Source organism: Agelaius phoeniceus, chromosome 2 (assembly GCF_051311805.1).
Source record: "Agelaius phoeniceus isolate bAgePho1 chromosome 2, bAgePho1.hap1, whole genome shotgun sequence".
Classification (NCBI taxonomy): Eukaryota; Metazoa; Chordata; class Aves; order Passeriformes; family Icteridae; genus Agelaius; species Agelaius phoeniceus.
This window is the reverse complement of record NC_135266.1, coordinates 28,848,323-28,861,230: the sequence shown is the minus strand read 5'-3', so window position 1 is coordinate 28,861,230 and position 12,908 is coordinate 28,848,323. Positions and strand designations below refer to the sequence as shown.

Genomic DNA, 12,908 nt, shown 5'->3' with positions numbered 1-12,908 from the left:
ATAAACAAATTCTTCAGCATATAAGTATTCCATCTTCCATAGAAGTGGTAAATGCTGTTTAGCTGCATTTCCCAACAATTCTCCTGATTCTGTTTAGAGTGTTTTTTTCTTTAAGAGTTCCAGTGGGATCAGCAATAAAGCAATCTCACGTGAATTAACCTGGTTTTGTCTGAATCAAAATTACACCAACAATAAATGTGACTTGGTGGATAATATAACATCATTATAAAACAAGACCAATATCTCTCCTTACCACAGGACAAACAAGAGCAAAAAGTAAAATTAATAAATTCTGCCATTTAAATAAAACAAATAATTATTATGATTCCTTCTTCTCACTGTTTACCCTTTACCTATTTCAGACTCATTGTTGAAGATCTGGGGGATTTGTGGCCTTTTATGCTTGTTTATGCTAAAAAGTCGTGTCTAACATCTGGGCTTGCAGTTTGAAATGGTACTGGGGGCAAAACTATTTAACTGCATCATAAAGCAGGCTGCAAAATATTGAATGACAGGAAGATCAGGTGTTTTCTGTTAATTATTTCTCAATCAAAGAAAGGCCAAAATAAATATACCTTGTAAGGCCTCTTTACAAAAAAAAATATTTAAACACTTTTGTTTTTTTGGTATCAGATCCATTCTTTCATTTTTGTGTATGTGTGTGTGTGTGTATATATATACACACATATATAAAAACCCCCCAAGTATTTTCCATTCTTCTAATATTTCTTTCTTCCCTTCCCAGAGGGCTGAAACTCATGCACAAGTAAAGGAAAACACACACTACCCCCCTCCTTGTTTCCTCTTAGAACACATATTGTTGGTGGATGTGAATAATCAGTTCCCAGAGAGGGGATGCCCCTGAATCCAGGAGAGCTGGAAGAATGTGGAAGTGTCTCCTCACCTTCTTTAATTGACCATCCAGACTCAAAAAGAAGCCAAGACATCCTCAAGAGGTCTTTGGGCAATCACAGCACTGACCTTATTTTTTGCCATTTTTGCGGAGATGTCTGTTTCAGTTACAGTCATTACAATGTGGATGTTTTAGTGTAAATTTTAAGGTCTATATTTTAAAAATGGAAGGCATCTGCAATAGAGTCAGCAGTTGGCAATATCTGAATGACTAATAGCCAGCAGAGGTTAATGTCCCTTAACTTCCTCACAGGCCATCAACCCTGAGAGCTGATCATTAATTGCCTGCAGTAGCCTATGCCATGGTCATTACTGCTTAGTTATTCAGATGAAATGAGTAATACCAATTTTAGGATTTCAGTTTTCACAAATGGAGAGTTCAGTCTTTTTCCCCCCACAAATTCCACATCCAATCTGACATTAATTTTCTCCCCACTTTAATAAACAGTGCTCTATGTCTATTAAGCTTTCATAACAGTAAAGACTTTTCCTATGTATTAGCCTATAGAGCAGACAAATAGCTGGATTATATTCAGTTATTGATGCATCACTGAAAAAATAACCACAGAAATCAATCATGGTAAGTAATAAATGAATGAACTGAAAATTATAGGAAGAGTTGCATCCAAACTGCAGAGCAGAGGCAGTGTGTGACTTGGTCCTACTTTCTGTTCCCCAGTCACAGGGGAACCTTTGAGCTCAGACTCCTGGGCTTCCCTTCTGAGGAGCCACAAGGCATGGGCCAGATTTGTTTCATCAAGATACATAATTTGTACAGGGTAGTCTTCCAAAATCCCCACTATTTCAGCCTCCTTGATTACATTGCAATGTAATTCACAAGCCAAAGTTGCTATAGGTTTGTCTTGGTAAGAAAGTCTTGTAGAGTCTCAAAATCATGTGCTCTCATTTTTGCCCTGGAATCCAATAACCCTACTTTCTCCACTTGTTTTTTTCCAACAGAGGGAAATGTGTGAATGCAACACTGTGGTGAGCTCCAGCTGATCCCTGCTAAGGATGTGTCAGGCACTTGGTATCACAGGTATGTCTTTCCTTCCCAGGGGAAAAGCTTACAGGCACTCTTTGGGAAATCAAAGATAAATGCACGTGTGCTTATTTTTAGCACTCAGGAAAGGTATTTAACCTCAAAATTACCGAGCCACAAAGTGCCAAATTCTTCCCATCCCAGATGAAACTTTGTGCAAGAAATGACACACCAGATCTGCCTTGCATGGATAACCACTAATAGCAATTACAGAATTACCTCCTGGGCATGTTTTTTATGGTGAAACTCTGTGGTGGGCAGAGTAGAAGAGGTCAAACTTGTCAGTCACAGCAGTTTCTCCTGCTTTGAAGATCAGTGAATTTGTCAGTTACAGTCAGGAGAAATGAGGCACCAGAACCAGCCCACGCACAACAGTTCACAGGCAAAGATTCAAGGAGGTTTAGATCCATGGTCTTGATACACTTCATCAGAGGTCACTTCTCAGCTAATCATTTTCCTACCCAATGCACACCCAGAGTCCGGAAGCTTGTTCTGGCAGTGTATATTTCAGCATGCCAAAATTTCTTTGCAATCTGATTGTCTATTATAAAGTACTGTTGTGACCATGTTTGCACACACTCAAAAGCAAAATTGTAAGACAGCTCTGAGTGCCTCAATTCTGGCAGCTCTTTTGCCCAAGGCAGTGGCAGACCAGTACCTAGGCTTAGGAAAGAATGTGGGGAAGAAGGGGCAGGAGAATGTGTACCATCACTTCATCTACTTTTGAATTGAATTACAAACACCATTCTGACCACATGCCTCTGTCTCTGTTTGTGGTAGTATGCATTCAAGTCATGGGATGACAAATGGTGTGTATCAGACAGAATCTTCAAAGGATGCTTCTATTGGCTGGTTTTGGGACCTTGGCCTCATGCACTTGAGAATGCCTTCTTAGTCCATTTGGACAAGGTACAAGCAGTGTCCTGCAGAATTTCGTGTTCCACAAGTCTTCTCAGCACAGCACTTTCTGCAGGTTCTGCTGGACACAGTGGGATGGGAAGCTCTCAGTCTCTTTGCACAGCTGAATGCTGTGAGAGCTTGTCCAGCAAAAGCAAGGACAAGAAAAAGCATTTGCTCGGGAATTGATGTAATATGAGCATGTTTGCACAAGTAAATTAAGCAGGGCCAGACCATAAGTTTGAGCACTGTTCCTCCATATGTCTGTGCATCTTATCAGTGTTTTCCCTGAACAGATTAGGTCAGTCGACAGACAGTGCTCTAGACAGCACCTAGATGGAATTCAGAGGTTAGGATGTGAAAGGACCACCCCAGCATGCCTGGACATGACCACACATGGGATTTTGGAAAGGAGAAGGAATATAGAAAAAGTTCATGAGCCTAACAATTGCAGGATGGCATATTGCAGAAATTGTAAATCTTGGAACTCTCCTTTGCTTTTTTTGTCTGTTATTAGTTCCCTTTTAAGTACTCTCTGGTGAGGGAAATAGAGTCCCTATTTAAAAGAGTTCACTGAGAAAATGAAGAAGCAATGTAAACCCTGAGGTAAAGAAAAGAGAATGAGGAAGAAGAAGAATGTCCCATGTGTATTTGGTTACAAGCTCTTGACAGGTCTCCTGCATTCATATACAGGAATGTATATCTACATATATATGCATATATGTATGCATATATGTATAGATACACACACACACACATATATATACATATCCATACAGATACACAGATGTGTCCATCATGATTATCTTGAAGATCTAGCATATTATTGGTATCATATTACTGCCCTACTTGTCAGGTGCATGACAGATGTGAGCTTTTTGACAGGAAAGGATGAGAATGTAAAAACCTTTCTCTGGAGGTCATTTCATGCATGGAGAGCTGCAAAAGGGAGGGCAGCAGAATGAGAATGGGAAATGGAGAGTGAAAGGATGCTAAGGGCATTATCAGGATAAAGTGATAGGAAGAGAAGATCAAAAGATCAAGGACAGAGCTACATAGGGGCTTGATAGTAAAAGGGGGATACATGTATTTTTTAAGCTGTGAAATGGAGAAAAGATAGGTTTGGAAAATGAGAGGGCATCAGTTTTGTGTGCAGTGTGATGGAGGCTAATCCATTCTTAGAAAGGGAGAAAGAGCTAAGAAATAACTTTGGTCCAAATGTCTAGGTTCTTTCTTCTTAACAAATAATGCTGCTGCTGCTGCTGCTGCTGCTGCTAAGAAATCCCATGGACTGTGTGATTCTTAAGATTTGCTTCTTGAAGCTTTTCTTACATTTAGAGTAATTGTCCACTCTCGCTCATACAATCAGGTCTCACACAACTCATCTCTCAGCTGTTCCAAAGACAGAGGTAAAGCCATGAATTTGGAGATGAGGAGGCAGCACCATAAATGGACCCTGTCTGATCAGGCAAAGGCTGCCACATCTTACACCACCTAACATGTCATGTCACAGATGGGACAGAGTTTTAACATGTCAGGCAGGTGTGTGTCACCCATACTCAAATAGGTCCTGACTGCTGGCAAGCTGCCCTGCGACAGCTCAGCATCCCAGTGTCTCCTGTGCCCTGGGACCTCTCCTTCCAGACTTCCAGACATCACTCCTAATCTGTTATTGTCCCTTGTATCAAGTAAAAAGAAATTTGACAGTATAAAGAAAACAGAAAAACTTTAGACTTCTGCCTTCTCTACTGAATTAATCATCTCTGGCAGATTTGTGGCTTCCTATGACCCTTGAGTTTTACTGTCTGCTAGCACATCAGGCACTGATTTTCCTCTCTTTTTCCCCTACAGCAAGCATTACAGTGATCTTCTCAACACTGACAGGGACAGGGCTTATTTCCAGTAAAAGGGCACCATACTTAGCTGTGCAGGGTAAGTGAGGTTAGGGGGATAGGTGCATGGGAATAATAAAGGCACAGAGGGCAGCAGACTTTCAATATGTTTGTGCAGTTAAATGTAACAAGTTCAGACACTATCATTTACTTTATTCTACCGTTCACCAAAAAAGTCTTTCTATGTTGTTTTCTTTCTGTGAGCGCTTTCGTATTTTTCTTAACCTCTGCATTGCAGTGTAGTTAGGCTGTGCACATGAAGATATACTCCCTGCCCTGGGGAAGATCCAAGATAAGCAGGGAAGTGACATACAAATGGCAAGGGGGAGAGAGCGATCTAATCGACTGGCCGCAAGCTCTGTGCATTAAGATAGCGAAAGCATACACAGAAGAGGAAAGCTGCTTTCTGCTGGGAGAGGCATGCTTCTCTCCCCCTTCTCTTCCTTGCCCTTGTCTTTTATCCCTTGTCTCCCTTGTGCCCTTTTTGTACTTCCTGTGCTGAGCTGGTGTTAGGCTTGTGAGGGCTGTGGCGTGGCCTGTGTACATTTATTGGCTGCTTAGTTTGTTTTCTAATTTAGCTTGCTGCCTGTCTCCCTGCTCATGGCCTGCAGCCTGGCACAGGGGTGTCAGCTGTTCCTTGCTAAAATTGGCTCCTTTCCTCTTGCTGTCTGGTGAATACCTAACACCTGCTGATGGTCTCTGAGTCTGAGAATTTTCCCATGTCTCCCATATTGCACATAAAGATGGAAAATGAGCTATTTTTCCACTCCTCCCTTTCTCACGCCTAAAAAGTATTTTCAGGTGTCAAATCTGAATTCAGCAATATTAAAAGATTGTCTGGTCCGGCTGTCTGTCTCTGCCCAGACACGGGTAGGGTGGTTCTTGGGTGGCACGCGATGCAAAGGACGAGTCTGGACTCTTCAGCTTTTCGATCTTCAGATTGTTTATTGTTTCTTATCTACAAAATTTTCTGTCTGCCCAACAGAGGTCTGACCTGCAAGGCAGCCAAGGGCACTCTGACCACCCATGGGGCGGTCATGTCTTTTTATACTAAAATCTACGTACATGATATTTACTTTTATTTTCCAATACTTTTCACCCATGTTAGCAAGTGCACCTTCACCATAAACCAATCCCCAAGTGCCAACATCATCACAGGAGATGGAGGACAAGAAGAAGAAAGAAGAAGGACGAGACATGCCCTGATCCCTCCATCTTGTCTCCATAACCCCCCTGTACCAAAAAACCTTAAAGTTTATATTTCACCCTACAAATGTGTCCCTTTTACACCCTTCACTCTAAAGTGATTCTCATGTCCTCAAACTGCTGTCACTTCTGTGGATGGATCAAAATCAAGCCACCAAACACTCTTGGCAACATTCCAGAATTTCCGAGACCCCCCAAGGGTTCTCTCGGCAACTCTGGACATCCGCAGTGATGTGCTGAGTTCCCACAAAAGATTTCCTGCATTTTTATTTCTCTATATTGTTCATGTTTGGGTGGAGCTTTTGAAACTCCTCTTCAAAACCATATGGCCGCGGTTGCATAGGGGACATTCTATAGGGCTTCTTTTGGTGTTATAACACCCTTGGGCTGCTGAGCAATGTACCTGTGAAGCTGAGGTGACCAATTCTGCTCCTGCACCTTGTAGGATGCTGTGGTGTGTACCCAGGAGGAAGTAGGAGCTACCTTCCATCTCATTACAGGTACTTTAAACATACAAAGCTTGTGAATCTCCTGACACCAAGCTCTAGTGGGGTGATGATGCTGTAGAAGGTTTCAGAGGTCTAACACAAACACAGTGAACTTCCTCTACAGTGAATATCTTGGCTTTGGAAGTTCTGACCAGGGGAAAGATGGGCATTTGGTTTGACATCTCTGCTCTTCTGATGGCTTTTTTCATCCTCCTTTCTCACTGACACTTCTGAAAAGAGCTGTCAGATCACAGCTGCCTGTTTCACACCTCTCTGAGTGAGCAAGGACAAGGGCAGTGGAGCCAAACACTCATCCCTGGCTGTCACCCAGACAGTCTATGTGCCCTTGGGCAAATTGTCAAATCCTCTACCACCCCTCCCCACCACACCACACTTAACAGAGCTCATTTCTGAGCCCTCCAGGATGTCTCCCCCTCTGCAGCCACTGTAGAACAATCAGTCTGGATCCATGCTCCGAAACTTCATGCACATAACTGAAGAGCCTGGTAAACATCTCATCCCAATCCTCACCTTTCTTTGTGATCACAGGATGGCCAGAGACAGGCACTTCCAAGTAAGACATGAGGTGGGATGTAGTGGTCTGGCATGAGTCTGGCATGAAGATCCCCTTCTCTCATTTCACAGCACCTGGTGAAAAGGTGCTGAAGCTGGGACATGGGTGTTTCAACATGCTGCCAAAGTGACTTCTGAATTGGAATGTCTTCAGTGAAATGTCTGAGACATGATGGAGACTTTATATCCATTTGTTGGGAGGACTTTGTCGGCTATCTGTTACGAAACTCTTCCCAAATGCAACTTAATTGCTTAGCTTATAATAAATTGTATATTCCTGACTTTTCAAAGAAGAAAGTCTGTTTCTTCCTGTGACTGCCACAGGAACAGACACATTGATACCTCATTTCACTAAAAAGCGATGTTGCCTTTCTCAGAACACAGATTATGTGAGATACAGATTTGTAAAGTAACTTCTGAAAAGGCTACTTCAAAAACATCTAGCCTCATTAATACACATGGAGAGCTTCAAATGGCCTTTGCAAATAGCTGTTTTTGCTGACCTAGCTCATAGAAATGAAGAGATTTAACTGAAGGAAAGGTCCCAGTGAAGTCAATGGGCTTAAAACTAAGGACAGACTAGCAGGATCTACACGTACACAGGGCTAAAAGTAGGCAGACATGCTTTGGCAGGGTGAAGCCCTGCTGTCAGGCTCACTGCAGTGACCCAATTTCTTTGCAGGCCTCTGCAGGGGAAATGCTCACTCCTGCAGTTCATCCCTTTCCTTCAGTGTCATTAGTACTTATCCTTCCATGTCAAACTTTGCAGAGAAAGGATTTTGCTGTGCTGCTGGGTGTCTGGGAAATGGCAGCTAATTTTTGCTTGTGATTTAGGAGAGGCTTGTTTGATTCTAGCAAAAAAACCTGAGTTTTCCCATGCCATTTAAGGGCTGGAAGGGAGATAGAGACCTACTTTGTTGCTTTCTCAGTCAGTGAGCAACTTCACTGATGTGAAATTTTGGATAACTGATCCTCAAAGAGGTGGCAGCTTGAGCTGCTGGAGAAAAGCTGTCCTTCTTTTTTCCCTCAAGTAGTGCTTGAGGCTTAATCCACTGGACAACAGACACGTGAGGATCCACCTCCATAGCATAAGCAGGTGATGGGGGCAACAGCTAGGGTTGGTATAGAGGAGGAAAATGGTTTGGTAGCTGCTTTGAGCTGCCAGCTGTCTGAAGACAAGATTAGGTTTCAGATATCTTGACCTGTATCCAGCACTGCCTTTCTTATGCAAATGTCTGTATGTTATTTGATTTCCATTTTCCACAACATCCCCCTCAGTAATATGTAGTTAATATTTATATATAGTTAGCTAATGCACAGTTTGTATGTACACACTTGACTGCGGTTCTGCAGATTGGTTAACCAAACTCTGTCTGGAACCTGCCCTGCCTTTAGATTTGTATGGGTGCAAACAGGCTCACAATCTATCTGGTGTAAAGTGCTTGAGAAGTGAGAAAGAAATTTAATTTTACAAGCATTTTTTTACAAGCATACAAGTGCTAAAGAAAGTGCATATTTGTTTTTGTACACTACCTTAGAGAAGGAGATACCATAAAATGAAGCCTCAAGGAGCAAGGACACTCCTGGAGAGCAAGCACTGGAGAAACAGGTAAGCACAGGTCCCGTGTCCCCCATCGTGTCTCTGCCAATGACACAGTTTGTGTGACAACATTCATTCAATTGACTCAATATCATGCAAGGATGTACTTAAGGAAAATTTAGTGCTTGATAAGAAACCGTGCCCAGCTAAGCCACAGCCTAATTCTTGATAGGAAACAAGGCTACCTGATTTTTTCACAATTGTTTTTGTTGCAGATAAAGGAGTTGCAGAGTCTCCTTTTTACCACCAGAGGTCATAAGCAAAACACCCTCAGTCACTCTCCGGGAGGGAAGGAAGTGGGAGAGCCAGCAGAAGTATTCCTATAGTCTTGCTAAGTAAAATGCAGGCGGTAACCATAAGGATTCCCATCAACTGTGAGGGAAGATGCCCAGGTTAGCAGTGCAGCCATCGGTGTTCCAACACGGGAGTGGGAGACAGACAGGTGGAGGGGCACTGTCTCACACTGCTGGGTGTAACACAGATTTGTTGGAATATTTTGCCCTTTTGTATTTGCTGATTCATGAACACTAATGCAGGAAACTTTCAGTGTTTTGCAAGAGGTACGTAGAATCTAAAATCCCTTTTCAAACCTGTGTGAATATTCAAAAAAGGCACTTGCAGCTTCCCTCAAAATGATCTTTTCTCATTTGCAGACGCATTTCAGGAATACTAGAAAGCATCTGAGCATAATCAGAAGCTGGGAGAAGGAATTTTCCTGACCATAAAGCCTGGATCAGCTTGTGGACAAGAAATACAAGCACGTGATTTCTCTAACCAGCCATAAGACATGAAAATTGGAAAGGCAGCAGAAAGCTTAGGAAGAAAATCAGCTGACGTATATCCAAGCTGTAAAACTTTAAACAGTTATAAAAGTCATGGATTGTAAACAGTGTGCACATCATTTGCAAAAGGAAATGTGCTTTCAGACAAATTATTTACAACAAATACCTTCATCTCTTCTCCCGGCCCCTTTGAGCACAGCTCTGAGTAATGTATGTTGGAAGGAAAGATCAGGGCTGGCAAATAAAAATTGACATTTTTTAAATCAGAAAATGTCAAGACAAGCAATTCTGCTCTGCTGTAAAACACCATAATGCCTCTTCTGGAGCTCTGTGTGCTCTCAGTTACTGGTGGCCAGGGTTAGTTGTCTTCTCAGGAAGAGCACACATGAGGAAAGAGAAATGGCATGAGGCAGAAGTAATGGTACTGATGAGGCAGAATTTCTCAATTTCCTCCACTGTTTTGCAACTCTACAGCACATGTATTTCCACTATAAGCAAAAATGAGAAATTACATTTATATTAAAAGAACCCTGCCCTGTTGCTCTAGGAATGTCTCACAGTTTGTTTTTACTGAGAGATAGGACTCTTGAAAAAGAGGAGGTTTTTATTTCTCAAAATTGGTAAAGGAAATTTCTGAGCAATGACTAAAAGTAAGCTTCATTTTCAGTGAGTTATCACTTACAACTCTGACCGAGAAGTTTATTACAGAAGTCTTGACAGCTCATTAACTACCTTACTGAAGAACACTTGTGCTATAATAAAACCACCATCACTCCACCTTTGCAGCTAGAGAAAAAATGAACAGGCCATTTACATATTGTATTCAATCAACAGCCACAGAAACACAAGCCTTCAAGTCTCAAGTGAGTTCCAGGTGGGATATCAGTGGGCTGTGGGAAATGCCTGTCTCCTGCAGACAAAGGCCACCAAGCCAGGGCTACTCCTCCGCTGCCCAGACCATTCAAGATCTTCTCAACCACTTGTCATCCACTTCCTCAACTCCTCAAGGTTTCTTCCTGTTTCCCTGTAGTAGGGGGATGTTGGACTAAGCAATGGTTTCTGAGGCAGTTTTGCCATTTCACCTTCCCACAGAAAAGCTGTGGATCCACATTCTGTTGCTTTGATGCTGTATTAACCATCCCTTTTTGTCAAATCTGTTACCAAAAATCTCTCATAAAAGGCTCCAGGATTTAAATACATCTCACTGATAGAAATGAAGCCAATTATAGTGTGTACTGCCCTCAGCAGACAGAGGAAGTTTGATCTCCCTCCCTCTCATTATAACCTGATAAACTGGAGGGCTTGTATGGGCTCCTGTCCGCCCCTCTCCCCTACCCCCTGGGTCTTCCCCACAGTAAACACAGCAAAATTCTCCAATTTATTTTGTAGCTCTCCTGTCATACTTATTTTTCTCCCTCACTCTCTCTGCAGCTTTTTATGTCTTTCTTTAAAGTGTGGTTATCAGCCCTGGATAGAGTAACACTCTAGCAGGAAACTTATCCTTATGGATCAGAGAATGTTAAATACTTCTGGTGTCTTGCACATGACATTCCTGCCAGTGAATCCAAGAATGGGAGTTGTCTTTTCTGCAGCACCATCACACACACATTTTTAGCTTGTGAATCACAGCAATTGCTGAATTATTTTCCACTCTAATGGTGACTTACTGTTAGTTCTTCATTGTGCATTTCTATATTCACATCTTATGACTAACGGAAGCTTTTTGAATTTCTTTTTACTGAACACTCTGCAGACCTTGGATCCCTTCTGCAACTTGTCAAAATAATTTAAAATGTTATCCCTGTCCTCCAAAGTACTTGCATCCCTTCTCATTTATCTGTCATCTATGAATGGCAGAAAAAAATGTTTTTCAGTTCTATTTTACAATCTCTTAACAAAATCTATGGTAAACCCCTACTGACACATCTATGTTTGACAAAACCAAAACCAACTCTAAGCATGTTTTTCCTTCAGTGGACATGTCCACCCACGAGCCAGATATCTAATCTGCTGTTACAGTGGGTGGAAGCTGGAAACCTCTTGGCTAAGTGGACAATGAGTGGCCAGGTGAATTTGTTGTCTGAACTGCAGTGTCTGACCTACAGTGGTGCCCTCAGGGCAGCCATACAGGGCAGGCAGATCTGACAAGAAGATTACTTTGGAGATTGGTTTGACATGATTCTTCTCAATAACTCAGGTTTGCTGGGTTTCAATCACTACATTATTCTTTGGGTGCTTCAGTGGTGTTTGCTTAATAAGTTTGCTCCATAACTTGTTCCACACACTGAGGTTACATTCCTTGAGCTCTAGCTCCTCAGACTGTTCTCCACCTTCTAAAAATGTATGCCATGTTGCCACTTTACCCTTCTCTAAGGCATCCCATAACCTCTTGAAGACAACTGATAGAGAAACCCAAATTGCTCCAGCAAGATCTGCAAGTTTGCCAGTGTGTATTTCACTGGGTGTTACCAATTTGAATGATTCCACTTATCTAAATGTTGTTTACACTGTTCTTTGAAAGTGCAGCCTGCCTCTCTAATCCCTTATTAAAATAGTGATAAATATCTAGTCTTAATTAACCTGGTTTAGTGATGAGCGAGGCTGTTGAATTGCTTTGATCCTCGTTGCTCTTCACCTTTGTGAGTTGGTAGAACACTGATTTTGTTTGTTCTTCTCTAGCTTCCCTGTGTTCCTCAAGGTTCTCCCTGCTCCTTCCTCTTTGTAAGGCATTTAACAGCTGGGCCATTCTGAATTTAATATTACATATTGTGGATATGAGGACTAGTGGAGAAAGATTGTTTTTCCTTCCTGAGAACCAGAGGCTGGATTCAGTTACTATTAATATTATCTGACAACAGTATTGAAAACCAATGATGTCAGGTTTTGGCTTTAGTGTATCAGTGCTATATTGCTGCTTGATTACTTCAGTCTTATGCATGAAATGGTGTATGATTGCTTTTTTGCAGGCTGTTTTGAACTAGTCTTTATGTAACAACAGATGATATGAGGCAAAACTGAAGGATACAGGCCGTACACCATATATAATCATATTTAGTTTTGTGCCTTTGCTTCCAGCATGTGCTTTCAGGTCTCTGAGATAATTTTGCTATCATATTTTCTCTTGTAGTCACCTCAAATAGGAATCTAGACATTAAGCTATTGAACAAGGACATTTAAGAGAAATGATTTGTTTTTGTTGTGGGGTGGTTTTTTGTAGTTGTTGATTGCATTTTTTATTATTTTTGATCAGTTCCAAATGTTTATTAAAACTATAGAATTTCTGGACTCATTGAGAATGTTGAGCAGCAAAGGGGAGTCACATTTGCTAATGGAAAGTAGTCCATCATTCAGCATGGTTGTGATTAAAGCTTAAAATGGTCTTGGATGCAATCTTTTGAACTCCAAATTATGGCTCACATGACAGGTTGATTCAGAAAAGGTTTACACTTCATTATGCTGTAAGATGATGGATAAGCTTGCAACTGCATTTGATCAGTGAAGTGTAGGAACAGGTCA

At 41.7% G+C, this 12,908-nt stretch overlaps 1 long non-coding RNA gene across 1 annotated transcript; it reads left to right on the top strand.

Moving 5' to 3' along the window:
- Nucleotides 1-1,870: 1,870 nt before the first annotated feature.
- Nucleotides 1,871-11,792, top strand: LOC143693455 (uncharacterized). Its single transcript, XR_013181150.1, has 3 exons — nucleotides 1,871-1,951; nucleotides 8,549-8,619; nucleotides 9,264-11,792. It is a non-coding gene; the product is annotated as an uncharacterized LOC143693455 (long non-coding RNA).
- The last annotated feature ends 1,116 nt before the right edge of the window (nucleotides 11,793-12,908 follow it).